Consider the following 10481-nt stretch of genomic DNA (forward strand, 5'->3'; position numbering starts at 1 on the left):
ACCCACGTGGGAGACCCGGAAGAGGTTCCAGGTTCCCGGCATCGGATCGGCGCACACCGGCCCGTTGCGGCTCACTTGGGGAGTGAATCATCGGACGGAAGATCTTCCTCTCTGTCTCTCCTCCTCTCTGTATATCTGGCTGTAATAAAATAAATAAATCTTTAAAAAAAAAAAAAGAAAATAGAGTCCAAACATTTGGGGTTTCTTGCATGATCTAAAATCTTATGATACAAATCTGATAACAGGCTGATACTAAGACTCTATGGTCATAAAATCAACTGAGCTGCAGTCATTTTTCCTGCTCCATTAGGAATAGTGTATCTGACAGTATGAAATTTTATGTGTCTGGAACAAAGCCATTCATTTCGAGATGACTGCTAGAGTTTAAACTGTCATGAGTATAGTTGGCTTACAAAGCTCCCTGATAATTTGTCAAAAAACCTTTTGTGTATTTATTTTCATAGAGAATTGCATATTTTGGTGCTCAATCACTCCAGCCCACAGAGCCAGTTCCATGGACAGGGAGAGGGTCTGGGGATGAAGCACCCACAGGAGACCAGTAATGGTAGAAGTTTCTGTGAAGTTTCCCTTTACTGCTCCTTGCCCTCTCCTTATTTACTCTGCTCCCATCCACATCCTCATTTAGCAAGAGATTGGATACAAATGAGTCCAATTAGTCTAGGTGTCTTGAGCCACAAGCCCAGCTCCTATTGCTGCCCAGCTTAATGAGCGCTAATTAACTCCTTAGCCCACAACACTCAATAGATCCTAAAATACTTGTTTAACCTCCACAGCTTCTCATTCAGCTAATGCCAATACACTTGTTTTGGTTTGCTTGTTTGTTGCTACAATTACATCCTTTTTTGTCCAACTTGTTCATGTTTTATTCTCATGTTGGGAGCTAGAAATGCTATAGTAAACTATATATTGTTCTAATTCTCCCTGATAACAATTGTTTCATTCTTTCAAAAACCCATTTTGCATCCTGTTCTCATATCTGGACTAGTGTTATATTTTATAGCTGCTTCCTTTATCACGGCCATTTACTTCATATTTATGTTTGATAATTGTTATCTGTTACAAATTATTGCAATAAATGGTCCATTTGTATAGATTGAAATTATTATTTACTTATTGATACAGCAATTAAGAACAAAGCAAAACAAACATAAGAAGCTTTTGGTATATTTAAAATCTTTAATTTCAGGATCAAGGTCAAGGAAATTTTGAGCAAAAGCAGGCACAAGAAAAAATGATTATGTCACGAAATTATCAATGTTGATATTTCTGATGATATGGCTTAAGTAATTATTATTATTCTCAATATATTTATAATCAATAAACTTTTTATAATCAAAATCAGAAGTTTAACTTTGGAAATCTGTAACCTTTACAAACAAGTGTTTGTTGAACTGAATGCCTTTCTTTAGGGGAAGCAGGAATGAAGGCTGTGGTTCAACTGTGTCTCTAAAGAACCCCAAACCACAGGCAATTCAAGCAAAAATAAACCAATGTGATTGCCTGAAGCTCAGGAGCTTCTGCACTGTAATGGAAACCTTCTGCAATGTGAAGGGGACAACAAGAGCGAGAGATACATTACATTATTATGTGGCTGCAACTCAACAACAAAAATGAACAACAGTGAAGAAATGGTTAAAGGACAGAAACGGGCAATTTTCAAAGGATGAAATAGAAATGGGCAAAAGAGAAAAAAATGCCATCAGAGAAATGCAAATAAATATCACAGTGATTATTTTAAATCTCTCCAGTTAGTATTGCTCCCACCTGAAAATCGAACACCAACTAATGCTAATGAGGGTGTGTGGGAAAAGTTACCCAGCCCACTGCCTGTGTGATGCAAATCTGTGCAACCATTTTGGAAGACAGTTTAGAGATCTCTTACAAATCTGAAAACAGACCTAAAGACTCAGCCATCACACTGCTGAAACTTACCCAAGACAAGAGAAATCCACATACAAATGACTGGACATGCTTATTGCAGCTCAGTTCACAAGGAGAAAGCTAGAGAATCAACCCCGTTTCACCCAGGGATGACTAGATAAAGAAAATGTGGTTTATATAAACTTTGAAATACGATACACAGTCATAAAAAGCATGAGACACTATCTTTTGTGACCAAAAGATGAAACTGGAAGCCATCATGCTTAGGGAAACAAGCAAATCACAAAATGACCAATATCAGCTGTGTTCCCTGACCTGTGTATAGATAAATGCAGAATACAAAAAATACACAAAACACAGCGTTCTGTGTGAGCAAATGGGCATTTTGAGATTTGATTTTCACAATGTTCTTCATTCTTGAGGAATGCTTTCTCTCTCTTTTTACTCTATTCATTGAATGCTTGACCTAATGGAGCTTCAAGCCTAGAAATCTGAAGGGAAATGAAGTATTTCATGGTGAAAGTTTTTAAACAATGAGAGGAGCATGGTGGGAACACGGGCAGGAGGAGAGGGAGGGAAGAAAGTATCATTTGCTTCTAAATTTGGATTGTTAGATGCACCAACGATGTTCACCTTACAAACATAGAATCTAAACAAGAGGAGCAAAGCCGTGAAAGAAGCAGCAGAGTAAACTCCATGTGAGAACTTGAGCAGAAAGCAGTACATAGAAGCAGGTGTGTGAAGGCAGTGTAATCTCTGCACTAAAGCTGAACATGCCGCCATGATGCACACATGAACACTAATATAAAATATAGTTAATAAAAACAAAAGAAAAAAATGAAGGACGTGTCTATATCAGTATTGTTGCAAATGCAGTTTTGTAAAGTTTTGTCAAATATAATGTAACTGACTGAAAATATTTTCTTTCTTTTTTTTTTTTAAGATTTATTCATTTTATTACAGCCAGAGATACACAGAGAGGAGAGACAGAGAGGAAGATCTTCCGTCCAATGATTCACTCCCCAAGTGAGCCGCAACGGGCCGGTGCTCGCTGATCCGAAGCCGGGAACCAGGAACCTCTTCCGGGTCTCCCACATGGGTGCAGTGTCCCAATGCATTGGGCCGTCCTCGACTGCTTTCTCAGGCCACAAGCAGGGAGCTGGATGGAAAGTGGAGCTGCCGGGATTAGAACCGGCACCCATGTGGGATCCCGGGGCTTTCAAGGCGAGGACTTTTATCCGCTAGGCCACGCTGCCAGGCCCTCCTTTCTTTAAAATGTAAACAGCTATATCATGGTTTTCACAATTCAGGATATGTCAATATTTCATGAGACTGCACCACACTTTAATCATCCATTTTTTTTACCTGTAGAATATTCTTTAGTAGTTTTAAGTTTGTGCTACCATGAAAGATATTATTGAATTTTCAGTGACATAGCTGTGGGAAAAAATACTCTGCATTAAAACTTCCTACTTCAACAATGCTCAGTTTTCCAAACTGCTTGCCTTTAATTGTGTCTTCATGGTAATTGTTATGGGGTGCAGTCAGTGATAGCCAGCACCCATTGACAGTGGGCAAATAAAATTTGGCTGGGTCCCCTATTCTCTGTCCCGAAGGTGGGTCCTAACAGCAATGGAATGGTAATTCCATCCTCAACCACTTCCCCCACATCCTAAATGAGCCAGGTTATTAGAAGTCCAATTAGTTTAGGTGTTTTTAGCTACAAGCCCAGTTCCTGTTCCTGTCCATCCCAAGGAGCACTAATCAACTCTTTAGCTCACAACACTTAGGTATTCGCTCCTGCCCACCTGTTACTCACCTATCAACTGGGAGGGGACGGTATTGTGTTGTCGTGTAGCCACTCCCCTCACAAGTCCCTTTAAAAGGCCCATGAAGCAGGGGCATTCATTCTCTTTTTGGCCAGGTGCTTCCATTACCCTGGCACCTCAACTCTTGGCTGACCCAGGACAGGTAATCCCCTGAGCATGGTACCTGTGTACTACTTAGATGAGGCAATAATTATAATAATGTTGTTTCTGGTCTGTGTACTATCTGGAGTTCCAGGAGGGGTGAGGCCTAGCAGTAACAGAATGTGGGCAGAGAAGCCAGGGAAAGGTGAATGTCTGCAGCTTTGTAAGTGTGTCCAGGTTCTCTGTGTGTCCAGGTTATTCATGTTGGGGAAGCTGAGATATAGGTTTTCAGCTTAATGGATGGACTTATGGATAATGACCATTTGTTTCTTTTAGGATCATGATTGGGTGGATTATGATTGGTGGATTGCTGTATGCACTTGTGATTTGCTATTGTGCTCTATTGTCTTCAAGCATGATTAATAAAGACGCCTTAACAATCTTAGACATGTCTGGTGTGATCTCGCTCGCACCCTGCAACAGTAATGTGTATGTGTTTTAATTTCTCCAAATTCTCAGTAAGTGTAGGAAGGTCTATTTCTTTGATTTTTTTCCATTTGATTGGATATACAATGTCCTAATGTTGTCCACTGCTATAATTAATAAAAGACTCTTGTCATGTACAGTGTGAAAAAACTGTGTTAAAATTTAAAGTAAGGTCCCAGTGCAGTAGCCTAAAAGCTAAAGTTCTTATCTTGTATTAACCTGGATTCCCATATTGGTTCTGGTTCTAATTCCAGCAGCAGTCCTGCTTCCTGTCCAGCTCCCTGCTTGTGACCTGGGAAAGCAGTCAAGGATGGCGCAAAGCCTCGGGACCCTGTACTCACATGGGAGACCCAGAAGAAGCTCCTGGTTTTGGATTGGCTCAGCTCTGGCTATTGTGGCCACTTGGGGAGTGAATCAACAGAAGGAAGATCTTCCTCCTCTCTATCTCCCGTCTGTATATCTGACTTGCCAATAAAAATAAAATTAAAATCTAAAAGATGAAAATAAAAGAAATTTCAATGTTGCATAGAAATGAGTCTTTGCACTCCAGTGCAGCTACCTGTTCACATGCCTAGAAAAGCAGTAGGTGAGTGCTCAGATACTTGGGCCCTGTCAGCCCTGTCGGGGATCTGAATGGGGCGCCCAGCTCTCAGCTTTGGGGAGTGAGTCAGCAGATGAAAGATTGTCTCTCAACCTCTCTCTCTCTCCTTCAGATAAGTAAGTACTTGAGTCCTGTGATAGTCCTTTCTTTTACTGTGAGAAAGAAAAACAAAAATGAACCTTTCTCCTTACTTGATTGTGGACTAAGACTATTAGCACATAAGACTTTGTAAAGAAATAAATACATAAGTGAATGGATAAATGAATAAATAAAGGCTAAAATGCTGATGAATAAAATGATATAAGCCATGTGATCAATCATCCTAAACTACTTAGGAAGCCAAAGTACTGAAAAATTCCTCAGTAAAGTGATGCTTGTTTGTGGTACTGGCATCTTTACAGAAATAGAATTAGTTAAAATTGTACAGATTATATCAATTCTCTTTATGCTTTGACATTAGCAAACTGTTGATTTGTCTTTGTGGGAACACATTTCAGACATTAAAATGTGCACCTGAACTAAACAGACACAGTTTAACAATTGTGTTGCTGAGCTGCCTTTGGCCCCACTTGCTGTCCATGGAGCTGTCCCATGGAGCTGTCCCAATGTCAAGCTTGGCTGCCACACTCCACTGCAGGGACCCTTCCTTCTCCTTAACCTGATGCACTTCTGAACTTGAAAATTAGACAACAGCATTTACAGAATTTATAATGAAGTTTAACTCACGGGCAAGTGTTTATTCCCTGTTATTACAGAAATAAAATGTTAAAATTAGTTTTAGTCAATGACATGCCAATGTAATGTGAAAAACAACTTCAGAGGTAAATTCTTGGCATCCTTGTCTCTGCACAATATTCTAGAGAATGAAATAATTTAATGTGGCATATCAGCTCAATGGCATTAGCTTCTCTGCTTATTTTAAATCCGAATTAGGGATGTGTTGACCTGTCACAACTCCTATGCGCAAACTACACTGTAGTTCTTCACACCCCTGTGAGTTCATACCAATGGTTTGCAAATAACATTTTTTTCTTCTCAGAATGAGCTGTCACTGTCACTTTGGATTGTGGCACTTAAATAGGACTTGATCCAAATTTTCAGCAAGCCATTTGATTTATTGTATCAGAAAGCAATTGATTTGCAAAACATATTTGTTAATTTGGTTTTGAAGCAAATACAATAATGTGTGTGCAACAATTTCAGTAAAATTTTAAGATAGCTTTCTTAGATATATATTTAAATTCTTATTATCTCCTGTCTTCATGATTTTCATTCAGTTACAGATAATCAGCTGAGAGGTTTTGTGTGTCAGAGTTTTTAAATCATTTTTATTTGAAAGCAGATACAGAGAGAGGAGAGACAGATAGAAAGATATTCCATCTGCTGTTTAATCCCCAAGTGGTTGCAATGGCTAGAGCTTAGCCAATCTGAAGCAAGGAGCCAAGAGTCTCCTCTGGGTCTCCCATGAGGGTCCAGGGTCCCAAGGCTTTGGGTCATCCTCAACTGCTTTCCCAGACCACAAACAGGGAGCTAGAAGGGAAGTGGAGCAGCCAAGATACATACTAGTGCTCACATGGGATCCCGACACTTGCAAGGCAAGGACCTGAGGCACTAGGCCTCCGCGCAGAGGCCCAACCTAGTTGACTTTAAGACTGTGTTCAACCCTGGCCTGTGTCCTATCCAATTGCTCCTCTCTTACTGGTTCTGTCTAGGACTAGTGGTGTGAGCCTCTAGCATCCCACATGGCTGCTGGTTGCTCCACTTCAGACTCAGGCACCTGCTAATTAACCATGCTATTGGAAACTGGCAGAAAGTGGCCCAAGACTTTAGACCCTGTACTTCCTGAAAGGAGAGCCAGGCTCCTGGATTGGCCTGGCCACTAAGGCCACAGAGATGTGAATCAATGGATGAAAGATCTCTCTCTCTCTGTTCTTTGGAATTTCAAATACATTTTTAAAAATCTTTAAGAAACAAGAAATATGTGTCTAAGTTTTTAATTCATTCATATAAAATGCTTATTGACCCTCTACTATATGATAATACTATGTTGGACACTAACATCAAAGAAGATAAACATATTTGTGCACTCCTGAGTTTCATAGTCTAACATGAGATAATAGACATACGTATAAAAATAACACAAATGTCAGGTACAGAAATATTCTTTCATTTTGAGAATAATCAGATATGAATCAAGGAGATAAGATGATTTTTCTGATGAAGAAATACTAAAACTGCAAACTGACAAATGAAAAAACATCAAAAAAAGTTTTAGACTTTGTATGTGAAGTGAACAAAGTGCAGGTATAATTCATGTTACAGATGTAGGAGCAGAGCGATTCTCCCCAGCTTCCTTCTAAGGTTCAGATTTTTATAGGAGTGCACCAGGCAGGAGAAACCCATGCCCAAAGTATATGCACAAAAAATTGACATAAAGTGTTTTGTGAACAAAACAGTGTTATATTTAGAATATAATGAGGTAAAGAATACAAAAAATATAAAATCATGCATTTGAAGAGGAGTCCACACTTAATGTTATGGGATGATTAAATTGTGTGATTTGGTGTCCACAGAAATATATTTTGCAAGTTATTGACATTCTTTAAGAAAAGAAAAGAAATAACATTTAGATTTAAAGGGATCAAATGATTTTTCCTGTAATGGATATGAGTGGATGCTTTACTAGAATGAGATTCAATGTGGAAATGACATTTAAAATAGAATTAGAGTTGAGAAGTGTACAAATAACTAGAATGTTCAGTTGCTAATGATGATAAAATGAAATAATTTTTAAAAGATTTTGTGTTGCAAAGTCAGATATAAAGGAGTAGAAACAGAGAGGAAGATTTCTGTCTGATAATTCACTCCCCAAGTGGCCACAAAGACCAGAGCTGCACCTATCAGAAGCCAGGATCCCAGAACCTTCTCCAGGTTTCCTATGCTGTGCAGGGTACCAAAGCTTTGGGCCATCTGCAATTGCTTTCCCAGGCCACAGGCATGGAGCTGGATGGGAAGCATGGGTGCTGGAATTAGAACCAGTGCCCATATGGGATCCTGGCACATGCAAGGCGAGAACTTTAGGAACCATGCTACTGCACCAAGCCTAATGTATTTGTATCATTTTATATGAACAAATCCAGGATCCAATGTTCAAAATCAAAGAGCACTAGACAATGATTTTTGGGTTTTTGTCAAGTAAAATATACATCACTCTAGAACTATGCCAGCTCCTATTGCAATCTAACCACTTAGAACAAATGAAGAAAGACAATGAGGTATTAGTGCCATGAGCCTCAGCATCATTTGGGCATGCATGCCAGGGAACAGGGAATATCCACTCCATGTCTCTCACCACCAATAATGATACTCCAGTCATGAAACGTCCCTAACATGATTGCAACCCAACTCTCTGAGAACTGAAGAAACACCTTTTTCAACACACAACCATTTCAAAGTCATCAAATGACCTTGAACCCCCAAGGAGCAGCTGAAAACTAGACAACTGTGGCACCTGCTGACATCACTGACATTGATCAAAACTCGAGAAATCACTCAGAGATTTCACTTTGGGTTCACTAGAACCAAAGTCAAGACTGACAACTCAGTTTATCTTTCAAAAATCGTTAATAAAACCTACCAGTAAAGAAGGAACTGTTAGATATCCATGTAGGGCCCAAGGAAACACAAAGAACCAAAGAAGCACCTCCAGAGTACAAGTTCACCACAAAGATGTGCTTCTCTGAAGGAAATTAGGAAAATGCTTGAAAGTTCAAAAGCAACGGAAGTAATCCTAGCAAAATTCAGTGAGATTCAATAAGTTAGAGAGACTCAAGGAGGAAAATGAAAGTGATATGAGAAATTCAAAAGAAAAATTTTCCATAGAACCCAACAAAACATTTGAAGCTTAGAGAATAAATCTTTGAAAAAAAAATATGTAAAGTAAAGAAAAGATGTAAAGTAAGTAAAGATGGCTCTCACGGTACTGGTATCCCTGATGGTCACTGGCTTCATCCCAGCTGCTTCTCTCTCTCTCTCTCTCTCTCTCTCTCTCTCTCTCTCTCTCTCTCTCTCTCTCTCTCTCTTTATTTTTAGATTATATTTGTTGGAAAGTCAGATCTACAGAGAGGAGAAGAGAAAGAGAAGATCTCCCATCCACTGATTCACTCCCCAAGTGGCCACAGGGAACTGTGATGATTCCAAGCCAGGAGCCAGGAACTGCTTTCAGGTCTCTCATGTGGGGGCAGAGTCCTAACTCTTTGGGCCATCCTTGATTGCTTTCCCAGGTCACAAGCAGGGAGCTGGAAGGGAATAGCCTCAAGCTCCATTCGGCCTTAGACATTTAGGCAGGTCGAGGTGGGGTGGGCGGTGTAGGATTGCCAGATTTACGGGTGGACGCAGGGTGAGCATCAGTTAGAAGAGCCACTTTTTGGGGTCCCAGAGTGGCTAGGCGAGCACGCCTGGCCATGGGGCAGCCAGTAGGACTGCAGGGTGGCAGGGCAGCTGCCTGCACACGCAGAAGGCAGGGAAGGGGGTTGGGGTTTGACGCCAGGCTTGCCACCCTGGCCATAGAACATACTGGGTGCTGGGGGACGTGTAGCTGGCTGAGTATGCCTGGCCCTGGAGTGGCTGGCAGGGCGGGCTTGGCTAGGAGTTGCAATCCAGAAACAATCAGACCAGCGGGGCAGTTGTGTTGGGTGTGCAGGAGTACTGGAAGAGCTGGCATGGCCCTGGCATGTGGCAGATAGTGGGCAGGACTGGGCATGGGGGAGCTGACCTGGCCCTGGAGCAGCTTAGTAGGGGGCAAGCTAGAGGCGGGAGTGGGGAGGGAGTGGAGCTGGCAGGAGTGCTAGAGGCAGGGTGGGCTCAGGGCCGGCGCTGGGCAAGCAGATCTGACCTGTTCCTGAAGCAGTGGTCATGGTGGCTGGACCTGCAGTCCAGAGGCCCTGGGGGATGCCTGCTTCGATTGACTGAGTGAGCAGGATGGTGACCAAGCGCTCTTGGTCCTGGAGCTGTTGTTGATGGGGTGGGTGTGATGGACTTGCGTGGGGTTAGCAGGATGACTGCCAAGCCATTTGAAGTATGGAGGGACTGGTAGTGGGGCTGGCAACACTGCAGGCCCCGTTTGAGCTCATCTGACCTGGAGCGCCAAGGCTGGTCTGCGGGGTGGGTGTGTTGTGGAGACTCTAGCCAAGCTGACCAAGACTTAAGGTAGCCTGAGGTGTGGAATGTGGGCTAGAAAGGCAGGTTTTACTGGCCCTGAAGTGGTAATCCAGACAGCCCAGCCCTGGGGGAGGGGGCAGGGCATGGTGGGCCATCCGTGGGGTGTTGTCCAAGTGTGCCATGCCCTGAAGCAGTGGACTCCACGGGAAGTCTGGAGACACATGGGATGTATTCTGAGCAGGCACAGACCCAGACCCAGAGTGGCCATGTTGGGGTGCAATATAGGTGCGGGGATGGGGTGGAGTCAGCTGAACTTGCTTAACCCTGGAGCAGCATGGAGTTTGCGGGGCCTGGGTGGAAGGGGTGTAGGGTGCACTGGCCTAGGTGACTTGGACTGCTTGACTCTGGAGCAGATGGCTTGC

This window comes from Ochotona princeps, chromosome 18, assembly GCF_030435755.1.
Source record: "Ochotona princeps isolate mOchPri1 chromosome 18, mOchPri1.hap1, whole genome shotgun sequence".
NCBI classification, from domain to species: domain Eukaryota; kingdom Metazoa; phylum Chordata; class Mammalia; order Lagomorpha; family Ochotonidae; genus Ochotona; species Ochotona princeps.